Here is a 13,805-nt window from a genome sequence, read left to right as displayed (position 1 = left end):
AATAAGACGGAAGCCCCCAGGGGCTCGGCATTCATTTGCTGAGTACAAGCTTGGCGACCCGGGATTCCTGAGCCAGTCCCCTGTCACCGTAAGCTCTGGACATGATTCAACGACCACTGTGTGGCGTGATAGTGGAATGTTCTGTGTCTCAGGGAATGGGGATCTTGGTTTGACCTCCTGGACTGCGAGGATGGAATAAACCTCTATAAAAAAAAAAAAAAAAAAAAAAAAAAAAAAAAACCTCAATCTCAAGGTGTGCTGCACACTGATTGAGATGTATTGCTGTTGAGGTGGAACAGTCATTAGCGGGCAACCTCTGGGGAACCTGCCGCACATCAGTTGTATAAGGCTTACCTAGGCACGCAGGGCTGTGTCTACGTTGACTTACAGTTCCCTAGCCGCTCGTGGGACTGAGATGGATCATTTGAAATCTTCTTTGCCTGGGACCTTGTTGGTTCAAACATGTAGCGTCCGAGAAGTAGAGAACCTTCAGAAAGCACAATGCTTTGGGGAGTTTGCGATAGAAATTAAATTTCACAACACCATGAACTACAGCAAAGGTGTTGTGACTTGCAGGGATTTCATTGACATTCCCCAAGAAGAACTGAAAGCTGAATGGTCCCGGGAAGGTATAGTCAACGTGCAACACATTACGAAGCAGGTGGATGGAACTCTCGTAAAGTCAGACTCGTTTATCCTTATTTTTAACATCTCCAAACTACCGGAGCATGTGAAGGCAGGTTTCCTACATCTTAGTGTATGGCATTATTACCCCAATCCAATGCGGTGTTCTGGCACACTACTCTAGGCTGTCGAGGGGAAGCCACTTGAGGGAAATGCGGTAAAGCTGCCTGTGAGGGGGTTGGTTGCTCCTCTCCTCCCAAGTGTGTCAACTGCTCTGGGGATCACCCTGTATGGAGCAGGGACTGCAGAGTTTTCCTTGAAGAACAGAAGATCCAGGAGATTAAAACCACCAAGTGCATACTGTATGGTGAAGCGAAGAAGCTGTATAAGGCCATGCAGCCACCCACGTTCACTGCCTCCTTTTCTTCCATTCTGAAACAGCCGGACGTGAAAACTGATGCTTCTACACAAATGGAGATTGCTGCTGTCAGCATCAGCACCTGAGTATGTCCCTGCACTTATGCTGCTTCAGTGGTGTCTAAGCCTGTCCCTCCCCCGAGAACTTCAGAAAAAGCTGTGGTTGCTGACATTTTGGAGCTCCCTGCCTCTCCAAAGGCTCCATCTGGTACACTGTCAAATGCTGCCACACCCTCAACTGCAGTTGTGGCTGCAAAGTCTACCCAGGGAAAAATATCCAAGTCAAAATGTCCAACACCGGTGGAGTCGGGAAGAAAACAGCCTGACGATGTCGACGTTGAACTCTCGGACATCTCAGTCGATTTTTCTTTAGAGGCTGTGGAGCTTGATGTCGGATTGGGGCAACCATCTCATTCCAAACCTAAGCCTGCACCGATTGTGGGCTCCCCTCCGCATCAGAAAGTCAGGATTAAAGTACTACCCCCCCCCCCCCCCCCCCGATATATGGCTCCCATTATACAATGGAACAAGAATGGATTCAGTACACATACGGAAAAACTGAGACTGCTAGTCCAGCAGCGCCCTCTGTGCTTGTGTTTGCAGGAAACACATTTCAAAGCGTCTAATGCCGCTGCACTATGGAGCTATACGTTATATCGCAAGTATTATCTGACTGAGGAAAGAGTCAAAGGAGGGTTGCTATGTTTGTCAATAATGTGCACCACTCCTCTGCTCTTCCCCTGGATACTGACCTGCAAGCAATTGCAGTTGGAATTTCTGCATGTCAGCAGCTTACTGTTTGTTGTCTTTCTTTACCCCCACTGGATGCAGTAGACTCTGAGACTCCCACAGATCTTATCGCACAACTCCCCCAATCATTTCTCCTTCTGGGAAACATCAATGCCCAACATATCTTGTGGGGCTCAACGTCTACTTGCCATTAGGGTCAAGTTTTGGAGAGCCTCCTGACATCTGGAGAGTTGTGCCTCCTAAACACTGGTACTCAGACCTGTAGTACTACTGGGTCATTCTCAGCCATCGGCCTCTCTGCTCTCCAGCCCTCGCCGACTCTGTTCACTGGGAGGTCACTGACGACCTTCCTCCCAGCAACCACTTCCCAATCCGCCTTCAGCTACTCGATGATGTGTTGCTGGAACAGAAGCCACGAATGTGGATGATTGGCAGGGCTAACTGGATGCTGTTCGGCTAATTGGCTGTGTTTGAACACCTTAACGGCATCCTGGATTGGGTGGATCACATCCGCATGTGATCCATCACGCTGCTGATCTATCCCTACCAACGTCTTTTGGTTCTCTTCAGAGGCAACCTGTCCCTTGATGGACAGAAGAGTGCCATTTAGTCATCTGGGACAGGCGTGTGGCTTTTCAACAGTTTAAACACCGCTCAACAATGGACAGTCTCTCAACCTTTCAAATCACGAGAGCCAAGGCTCGCCGTCTCATTAAAGAGAGCAAAAAGCAGTCATGGCATGAGTTCCTGAACTCCATCAATCGTTCACTTGTTCCTCAAAAGTATGGGAAGTCTTCTGGAGGATTTCTGGTAAACACAGCCATTTACCGATAGTCGCAGTGTTGAACCAGGGGTGCCTCCAAACAACCTAGAAACATTGCTCAGACGCTGGCCGAGCCTTTTGCACAAACTACTGCCAATGCAAGCCACGATCCAGCATTTTGTCACTACCGTGTGACTGTCTAGAGGGGAAAGTTGGACTTTAGGTCGAACAGTTCTGAGAACTTTCTCGATGTGGAAGCTCGAATTGGCACTGACCGAGACTTCTTACACTGCACCCGGTCACGACCACATCCAGTACTGCATGCTTCAACATCTGCCAGCAGCGTCAAAGAAAATCCTCCTCGAATGTTTTAATCTAATATGGCAAACAGGTGTCTTCCCCAACTTGTGGAGGGAGGCAATTCTAATCCCTCTCCTCAAACCAGGAAGGGACCACACATGTCCCAGTAGTTATCGGAGTTTCGTCTTGACGAGCTTTGTAGGAAAGACCCTGGAATGGATGGTTAACAGTCTGGTCTGGCTTTTAGAGACAGCCGACTCCTTAGCCTCTCTGAGTGTGGATTCCGAAGGTTTCGGTCCCCGGTTGACAACCTGACCCTACTAGAAGTGGCAATTCAGCAGGCTTTCCTCCGTTAGCATAACTCAATGGGGCTTTCTTGGCCACCTCCCCCTGTTCATTCGCTCTTTCCTGTCTCAACAGTTTTTTCGGACCCGAGTTGGTCACACACTGTGTGATCAATTTGAGCAGGAGAATGGTGTCCCCCAGGGCAATGTTTTAAGTGTTACCCTCTTTGCCATCGCCATTAAAAGTATAACATCTGCGGTAAGGAGTCCAGTGCCGTTCTCCTTATTTGTGGATGACTTTGCTGTTTTCTGTTCCTCCTTCAGTGTTGCAACAGTGAGCTGTCAGTTGCAATTTACAGTGCGGTGGTTAGAGGAGTGGGCTGCGAAAATGAGCTTTCAGTTTTCTGCCGATAAGTGTGTGTGTGTGTGTGTGTGTGTGTGTGTGTGTGTGTGTGTGTGTGTGTGTGTGTGTGTGTGTTAATGGTTCTCATCGTCCTTTTCATTTGCCTGCCTTGCATATAGGGGACACTATCCTACATTTTAGAGACACAGTGCGGTTTCTGGGCCTCATTTTTTACTCCAGATTGTCACAGTTGCCACACCTGCGAGACTTGAAAGCCAGAACCATGAAGGCACTGAACATCCTCAAGTGCCTTAGACACAGGTCTTGGGGAGCGGACAGGGGTCATCTTCTCCAGTTTTATTGGGCTTTTGTGCGTTCGCAGCTGGACTATGGTTGCACGGTTAAGGGTGAGCGAGGCCCTCTTATTTGCGGATCCTTGACGCTGTCCACCATGCAGGGATTCAACTGACTAGTCCCATACCCAGCCTCTGTGCTGAGGCTGGAGAACCGCCACTTACCATCCGGCAGCAGCTCCTGTTCGTGCGCTTGTTTTCTTGCAGCTCCAACGTCACCCATTCACCATATTGTTGCTCGTCCGTCTCTGGAGCGCCTTTTTTACAACTGTCCATGAGCCAAGATGCCGTTAGGAATCTGTGTGCAACATGTGCGGGAGTCCCTTGGTGTGGAGCCTCTACAGCCCCACATCCAGGGTTTTAACTGCCTGCCACCCAGTTTACTGGAGAGGCCCAGAGTGATTTTAGATTTGGTGCGTTCCAAGAGAGATTGCACTCCTGCCACTATTTTTAATGCAATATTTTCTGCCACCAAGACTATGTAGCTGTTTTATGGGTGGGTCGAAACAAGGAGGATTCTGTCGGTTGCTCTGTTGTTTTTCCAGATTTTGTCTTCAAGGTCCAACTGCCTCAAGCATTTACTGTCTTTGATGAGAATTGTCTGCGATCTTAGGGGCACTGCAGCAGATGAGATGCACTTCCCGTCCTAAATTTCTTGTCTGTTCCGATTCACTAAGTGCCCTTCACTCATTGCAATGTTTGTATCCGGCAGATAAAATAGGCCATAACATCCAGGATGCCCTCCTCCATCTGCAATGAGTGGGGAAAGAGGTGGTTTTCTGCTGGGTTCCAGGGCACATCGGCATTGCTGGGGACGAAAGGGCAGATATCGCAGCCAAGGAGGCGTGTCTCGATCCGCAAGTATCAGTGTGCCATCCCCCTGCACACACTCACTTTGCTATTGAGCTCATGAGTCATGCGTCAGTGGTAGGATGAGTGGCTGTAAATGACTGACAATAAGCTCCGTTTAGTGAATCCCACAATGCGAGTCTGATGTACTTCTTTCCAGCCCCATAGACAGGTCGAGGTTCTCCTCACTTGTCTTCAGATAGGCCACTGTCCTATTATGCATGGCTTCCTGCTTCAGCGAGAGGACCCTCCAATGTGTGGTACTTGTGGCGTCCAGGTCACTGTGTGCCACGTTTTATTGGACTGCATTTTATTTTCTGGCCGGGGGGCCGCAGGTGACTTGCCGGCAGATATGCCATCTCGTTTAGCAAATACCCAAACAAATGTGGTTAAAATTTTAAAGCTCTGTGACCTGTCCAATGGTTTTTACCAAGATTTTAGGGAGAGATTCTTAATTTGTTCACAGGATGACTGACTCATCCAGCCACCAGCCAGTAACAATTCTTGTGGCATCCTTGACACTTCTTTCTCGTTTTCCTTACGTTTTATTTTCTTGTACAGCATTTTTCATATTTTCCCCGTTTCTTTGCTTGTATGCTTTTATTACTAAATTTGTCCACATTTGTTTCTTTTAATGTGTGTCATGGTGCAGATGACCTCGATGTTGAGCACCCATAACACACACACACACACACACACACACACACACAGACAGACAGAGAGAGAGAGAGAGAGAGAGAGAGAGAGAGAATAGATAATAGATAATAGTGCTATGGAGATACTTCCAAAATGTTTGAAAGTGAACAAAAAAATGCATTTGGCTAGATTCATTCTTTCCACTGACCGATTTGTGGAAATGTTGTGTTATTAACAGGCACACACAAAAGAGAAAGAGAAAACTTGATAGCTTTTGGAAACAATTCATTCTCAAGCTACATATTGCTGGCTGGATGCACAATTCCGTGGCTGTAGTTCTGCAGGTGGACTGGACGAGATGGGTTTTGATGGGTTGAGTGGAGTGGGTTGAGGGAGAGAAAGGCAGGGAGAGGGGTTGGGGGTGGCAGCCAGCAGGGAGAGGGGTTGGGGGTGGCAGTCGGTTTGCTGGCTAGGAATACTGGGTGGAGGGGTGGCAGGTGTATGGGCTACGCATGTGATACGCGGGTGCTGGAGCTGGTGGGGAGCAGGCACAAGAAGGCGATGTGGAGATGTGAACTGGGAAGGGATGACAGGTTAGAGGAAGGGGAAACTGTTTGGTGAAGGTTGTGGAGTCAGTGAGTTAATGGAGATCAGGAGAGCTATGGGAGCAAAGGATTTGGTGTGAGGATAACTCCCATCTAAATTCAGAAAAGCTGATGGTGGAAGGAAGGATCGATCCAGTGGCCCGAATTGTGACGTATCCGTTGAAAGGTGCTTAGCTGCATGTTGTGCCTCTGGATGGTCAACTTTGTTTTCCGCCACAGTTTGATGGTGGCCATTGATTCTGGTGGACAGTAGGGCAGATTGGGCTTGCACTTGGACCTTCCACAGGAATATAATCCCTATGACAAGGAGTTAGGAATGGGCATGACACAGTGGAGTGTTCCATATGTCTGAAATGGACAGAGTGTCATTATAGTGAGGTGTGGGAGATGCCATGAATGGTTCTGTGATGGAGTTAAGGATTTCAGAAGGAATTGAAGGCTATGTTGGACTTCAGGTATGGGATCTCTCTGGCAAAGCCTGTAGGTGCAGTGGCAGTTGGCAGAAGGCTTCTCAGATAACTAGTGTGATTCATCATGGCAGTGGTGGAGCCTTTGTCTGCAGGGAGGATAATTAGGCCAGGGTATTTTTTACTGTTGTGTATGGCTGTACATTCTTCTGCTGAAAGGCTAGGGGTCTTGAGAACATATCTTGGGGAGGGTGGTGAGGCCATTTAGGAGGTAAGAAATTCCTGGGAGGTGACCTTCTGAAATCCCTAGGCCCATATGAGACTCTCCCAAGTCCATGTCCCTCCTGCCTCTGCACACCCACCTTCATTTCCTTCCCCAAGATCCATAAACCTGACAAACCTGGACACCCCACTGTAACTGCGTATTGTGCTACTACTGAAGAATTTCTGCTCTTGTTGACAGACACCTCCAATTAATCACTTGAAACCTTGCTTCTCAAGTCATACTACCACTTCCTTCACTGAATTTGCACCAACTCCACCCCTTCACTTCCTGGATCCCAAGTCATGGTCATTGTTGATGCCACCTGCCTATACTCCAACATCCCTCAATAACTGTAGCTATCAAACATTACCTCTTCCAATGTCCTTCAGACTACAAACCCATTACATCATTCCTTGTACACCTTACTAAATATATCTTGACATTACCTCTCGGTTGAGGAGAAAATCCACAAACAAATCTGCAGTGCAGCTATGGGCATAAGCATGGCACTCTCCTACACCATCTTTTTTATGGTCCATCTAGAGAACACATTCCTAGCCTCCCAAAACTCCAAAGTCCCATGTGTGGCTCAGGTTCATTGATGTTATCTTCATGATCTGGTTTCAGGCAAAAGGCATCCTGTCCTCGGTCCTTCATAAAGTGAACATCATCTCTCCCATGTGCTTAACCTTGTCCTCCTTACCCTAACATACTACCTTTCTGAATGACGACTTCCACCTCTGTGACAGTTCCATCCACATCTCTGCCCATGTTAAACCCATTAACCACCAACACTACCTGCGTTTTGACAGTTGTCATCCTTTCTGCATCTAAACACCCCTGCCACCAGCCTTGCCACCTGTCGACGGATTATCTGCAGTGCCCATTATGCTGAAGGTCTCATGAGGGCCTTCACAGATAATACGTAGCTGTGGATGTACTGTTCAGTTCCGCTAATTACACTACAAGGACTTCTTGCTTTCTGCAGAGGATTGAGAGTTTTTAGAGACCTCACAACTACGCCAGCTCACTACAAAATGACATAACTGCTTTTGAAAGAACTCGTCTGTATTTTGTTACTCAAGTAAAGCCACTACACAGTTAGTTGAACTGAACTCACATTTAACTCGAGGAACATATGTGGAGAGAATCTTACGACATCACCTCAGAGTAGATAGTCAATTTATATATCAGCATTAAAACATTTCAATTGTTTTCTTGGGCATTGATGTTGTAGACAGTGCCACTTCCTCTCTGCTGTTCAAAACATTGCTAAGCCATGACGCGAAAACATAAGCGACCCCTTCACAGCTGGTGGAGATGCTCATTGTTGCACATTGCTAACGTCCTGTGCCCGCACTTAGTTCATCATTTCTACAGATATCAACATAAAACACTCACAGTTGGGTGTTTGCTATCTACCAAATATTTAAAATACATTTCCTACTTGCATATTTCGTTGTGCGTAAAGGGTAATGATGGAACATGTGATTCTGGAAAATCTCGTATAGTGCTTAAATGTCAACCTTTGGCAATTGCCAAATTGCAATGGCCAAGTAATACATTGTCTTGTCAATATCAAGTTTGAGTGGAGGACATCTTTACATAACCACGAAGTGGAACAGTCAACGATTTTAGTAATAAAAACACAGATAATTCAAATATAGGCATCTGAAATTGTGTAAGGATTATCAGATAAAATAGGTGTTTCCTAACAACAAATGTCCTTGTTTTGGCCACATCGTTAGGTCTGTTACTTTCATACCTACGGAAAAAATACTCTCCTTGCTCTCTTCAGCCATTTAGTGTACTTTCAAAATGCTAGCCATTACTCATTGCCTGATCCAAACTGCTGAGAATTAGTTTACCTTCTCAGCTACTATTTGTTCCTGTGTGTGAATTAAATTTGAGTGTTGTTGTTGTTGTTGTTGTTGTTGTTGTTGTCTTCAGTTCTGAGACTGGTTTGATGCAGCTCTCCATGCTACTCTATCCTGTGCAAGCTTATTCATCTCTAGTTCTCCCTCTACGATTTTTACCCTCCATGCTGCCCTCCAATACTTAACTGGTGATCCCTTGATGCCTCAGAACATGTCCTACCAACTGATCCCTTCTTCTAGTCAAGTTGTGCCACAAACTTCTCTTCTCCCCAATCCTATTCAATACTTCCTCATTAGTTATGTGATCTACCCATCTAATCTTCAGCATTCTTCTGTAGCACCACATTTCGAAAGCTTCTATTCTCTTCTTGTCCAAACTATTTATCGTCCATGTTTCACATCCATACCTGGCTACACTCCATAAAAATACTTTCAGAAATGACTTCCTCACACTTAAATCAATACTCGATGTTCACAAATTTCTCTTCTTCGGAAATGCTTTCCTTGCCATTGCCAGTCTACAGTTTATATCCTCTGTACTTTGACCATCATCAGTTATTTTGCTCCCCAAATAACAAAACTCCTTTACTACTTTAAGTGTCTCATTTCCTAATCTAATTCACTCAGCATCACCTGACTTAATTCGACTACATTCCATTATCCTCATTTTGCTTTTGTTGGTGTTCATCTTATATCCTCCTTTCAAGACGCTAACTATTCCGTTCAACTGCTCTTCCAAGTCCTTTGCTGTCTCTGACGGAATTACAATATCGTCAGCAAACCTCAAAGTTTTTATTTCTTCTCCATGGATTTTAATACCTACTATGAATTTTTCTTTTGTTTCCTTTACTGCTTGCTCAATATACAGATTGAATAACATCGGGGAGAGACTGCAACCCTGTCTCACTCCCTTCCCAACCATTGCTTCCCTTTCATGTCCCTCGACTCTTATAATTGCTTCCCTTTCATGTCCCTCGACTCTTATAACTGCCATCTGGTTTTTGTACAAATTGTAAATAGCCTTTCGGAGCCTGTATTTTCCCCCTGCCACCTTCAGAATTTGAAAGAGAGTATTGCAGTCAACATTGTCAAAAGCTTTCTCTAAATCTACAAATGCTAGAAACATAGGTTTGTCTTTCCTTAATCTTTCTTCTAAGATAAGTCGTAGGGTCAGTATTGCCTCATGTGTTCAGATATTTCTACGAAATCCAAACCGATCTTCCCCGAGGTCGGCTTCTACTAGTTTTTCCATTCATCTGTAAACAATTCGCGTTAGTATTTTGCAGCTGTGACTTATTAAACTGATAGTTCGGTAATTTTCACATCTGTCAACACCTGATTTCTTTGGCATTGGAATTATTACATTCTTCTTGAAGTCTGAGGGTATTTTGCCTGTCTCACACATTTTGCTGACCAGATGGTAGTGTTTTGTCAGGACTGGCTCTCCCAAGGCTGTCAGTAGTTCCAGTGGAATGTTGTCTACTCCCGGAGCTTTATTTCGACTCAGATCTTTCAGTGCTCTGTCAAACTCTTCACGCAGTATCACATCTCCCATTTCATCTTCATCTACATCCTCTTCCATTTCCATAATATTGTCCTCGAGAACATCGCCCTTGTATAGACCCTCTACATACTCCTTCCACCTTTCTGCTTTCCCTTCTTTACTTAGAACTGGGTTTCCATCTGAGCTCATACAAGTGGTTCTCTTTTCTCCAAATTTCTCTTTAATTTTCCTGTAGGCAGTATCTATCTTACCCCTAGTGAGAGAAGCCTCTACATCCTTACATTTATCCTCTAGCCATCCCTGCTTAGTCATTTTGCACTTCCTGTCGATCTCATTTTTGAGAGGTTTGTATTCCTTTTTGCCTGCTTCATTTACTGCATTTTTATATTTTCTCCTTTCATCAATTAAATTCAACATTTCTTCTCGTACCCAAGGATTTCTACTAGCCCTCGTCTTTTTACCTACTTGATCCTCTGCTGCCTTCACTACTTCATCCCTCAAAGCTACCCATTCATCTTCTACTGTATTTCTTTCCCCCATTCTTGTCAATTGTTCCCTGATGCTCTCCCTGGAACTCTGTACAACCTCTGGTTTAGTCAGTTTATCCAGATCCCATCTCCTTAAATTCCGACCTTTTTGCAGTTTCTTCAGTTTTAATCTACAGCTCATAACCAATAGATTGTGGTCAGAGTCCACATCTTCCCCTGGAAATGTCTTACAATTTAAAACCTGTTTCCTAAATCTCTGTCTTATCATTATATAATCTATCTGAAATCTGTCAGTATCTCAAGGCTTCTTCCATGTATACAATCTTCTTTTATGATTCTTGAACCAAGTGTTAGCTATGATTAAGTTGTGCTCTGTGCAAAATTCTACCAGATGTCTTCCCCTTCCGTTTCTTACCCCCAGTCCATATTCACCTACTACATTTCCTTCTCTCCCTTTTTCTACTGACGAATTCCAGTCACCCATGACTATTAAATTTTCGTCTCCCTTCACTATCTGAAAAATTTCTTTTATTTCATCATACATTTCTTCAATTTCTTCTTCATCTGCAGAGCTAGTTGGCATATAGACTTGTACTACTGTGGTAGGCGTGGGCTTCGTGTCTATCTTGGCCACAATAATGCGTTCACTATGCTGTAGTAGCTTACCCGCATTCCTATTTTCCTATTCATTATTAAACCTACTCCTGCATTACCCTTACTTAATTTTGTGTTTATAACCCTGTAGTCACCTGACCAGAAGTCTTATTCCTCCTGCCACCGAACTTCACTAATTCCCACTGTATCTAACTTTAACCTATCCATTTCCTTTTTTAAATTTTCTAACCTACCTGCCCGATTAGGGGATCTGACATTCCACACTCCGATCCGTAGAACGCCAGTTTTCTTTCTCCTGATAACGGCATCCTCTTGGGTAGTCCCCGCCCGGAGATCGGAATGGGGGACTATTTTACCTCCGGAATGTTTTACCCAAGAGGACGCCATCATCATTCAACCGTACAATAAAGCTGCATGCCCTCAGGAAAAATTACAGCTGTAGTTCCCCTTGCTTTCAGCCGTTTGCAGTACCAGCACAGCAAGGCCATTTTGGTTAGTGTTACAAGGCCAGGTCAGTCAATCATCCAGACTGTTGCCCCTGCAATCACTGAAAAGGCTGCTGCCCCTCTTCAGGAACCACACGTTTGTCTGGCCTCTCAACAGATACCCCTTCGTTGTAGTTGCACCTACACTACGGCTATCTGTATCACTGAGCCACGCAAGCTTCCCCACCAACGGCAAGGTCCATGGTTCATGGGGGAGGAGGTTAAATTTCATATTGTTTTGAAAACTCTTGATTTCATAGGACAAACCACATAAAAGCAGTCTCTGATGCACGTGGCTGGGTTAGACAAATATGGTTTTCGGTGTGTTTAGTTTTTTCATATTTCCCCGAGATTGACTAACATTTAAAATCTGTCATGGGCACTCATTTCATAAATGGATTGCCATGGAGTGTGTGCTGTATGCAGCTATTAGTTCAAATAAGCCTAGCTAGAGACGATGGATTCTGTGTATCACTTACCAGAAAAACGCTTAAAACATTGAGTTTCGGCCAGTCTCATATCAGTCTGCTTCTGAATCCTGTTGAAAGATTTTTGTGCTGACTGCTTAAAATTTCTTAAACTCTTTAATTGGAAATCAAGTTTCATTAGTCAGTCAGCTGTTATTGTTTTCATGCTTGATGATTTGGAATCCGAGCTATTCAGAACCAGTAAGCTCTCTCTTCTAGTGAGTATGACAGAGATGTGCTTCAGTGTTACAAAATTCCTTGTGCTGCAGCACTCAGTTTGAAGGTGTCTATACATACTATTTACTTTTATGCTATAAAGTATATGTTTGTCGGGTTAATTAAAACAAAACCACAAACAGCAAAGTTATGTTAGACTCAGTTGACTCCTACCCTAGACTCAGCACACCCCCAGCTGACAATTAGGTGATATTTCACAGACTATATATGAAGATCTGCAGTATTCCGCCTGGGTATTTTGGTATCTTATCTGTTGTTATATAATATCAAATTAGAGAAAAGATAGTAGTTTAACCATTTGTTTTTATAGTAACTTGAAACTCCCATTATGAAAAAAGGGGTGAGTGTTCATAATATCTAAATGCATTACTATTTCTGTTTTCCCTCTGTACATGCCTGTGTTACTAGCCCAAGCTTGGTTTTCCTTTCTCTTTAGTTGATATGAATTTTTTGCTTATTACTAGTGGTTTGAGGTTTTAAATTCTATGACTGTTCTTAATGTTTACTATTCAAGATTAGTCACTTTGTTAGTTCTGATACTTGTAGGTTATATATTTCTAATGGGTTCACTCAGTTGTAGTTCCCATGTAGTACAGAAATTTTAGTGTCTCTCTTTCCGTTAACAAATAGTTTCTTCACTTGGCACCATTATGTTGGATGATATTGCTTCTATTTGTTGCTCAGCCAAGGTATAAACATTCATTTAACATCAACAAAAATATATGTGATAAAATCAGCTCCCAAGAAGTGAAAATTTACTGTAGTAAATTATCATGATAAGCATTGTCACAGCAATCTCCTCTGTATATAAAAGGAAATGTTCTGACTGATTTTCACTGACTCACCATTACCCAGCCCAAACCCAAGCATGGAAACTTGAAATTTGGTGAAGGTGTTGACCTTACACTGTAGGCATTCTTGAATAGGTATTTTTCGAAATTCGACCTCTAAGGAGGTGAAATATGGGATGAAACATTTCCTTGAAAAGTGGTGCTATTAAAGTGATGTTGAAGCTAGAACTATGAAAATTAGCATTGGTTTATCTGTTAGATATAAAAAAAGTTTCAGAATATTTTCAACTTCAAGCCCTAAGGGTGCAAAATAGAGCTTGAAAGTATTTTAAAAAATTAATCATTATTTAGGAGTTACCAAAGTATTTTTAAAGCTACATCTGTTAATATTCTTGTTTGATTTCTTGGTTAGAAATAAAAAAAATGTGTGTTGAGGGATGCTTTTTTTTCTACAGAAATATCGCCAGAAGAAATCTAAAGGCAGAATTAACAAAAACATCTGATTCCAGCTATCAGAATCACTTTTTGTTCAGAAGTACATTCGGTAAAGACCCTGGTTCTGTGGCCTTAATTCAGGTGAAAAGTTTAGAAGGTGTTTGCAGTTTCTGAAGTTATCATGACACATCGGCTTTGTCAGAATTATGTAGGAAAAGAAGCACTTCTTTAAATACATTAATTTTTCATTATACACTGTGTAAAATTATTTTTGTTGTAATTACTATGCAAATTTGAGCGAAACAGTGAG

The 13,805-nt window shown here is 43.6% G+C and overlaps 1 protein-coding gene across 7 annotated transcripts in view; it reads left to right on the top strand.

Moving 5' to 3' along the window:
* The window catches only part of LOC126266808 (hamartin), a 295,524-nt gene that overhangs the window by 276,292 nt on the left and 5,427 nt on the right, over positions 1 to 13,805 (top strand). The window lies entirely within an intron of this gene.

This window comes from Schistocerca gregaria, chromosome 4 (genome assembly GCF_023897955.1).
Source record: "Schistocerca gregaria isolate iqSchGreg1 chromosome 4, iqSchGreg1.2, whole genome shotgun sequence".
Lineage (NCBI taxonomy): Eukaryota > Metazoa > Arthropoda > Insecta > Orthoptera > Acrididae > Schistocerca > Schistocerca gregaria.
This window is presented reverse-complemented; position numbering and strand designations above follow the sequence as displayed.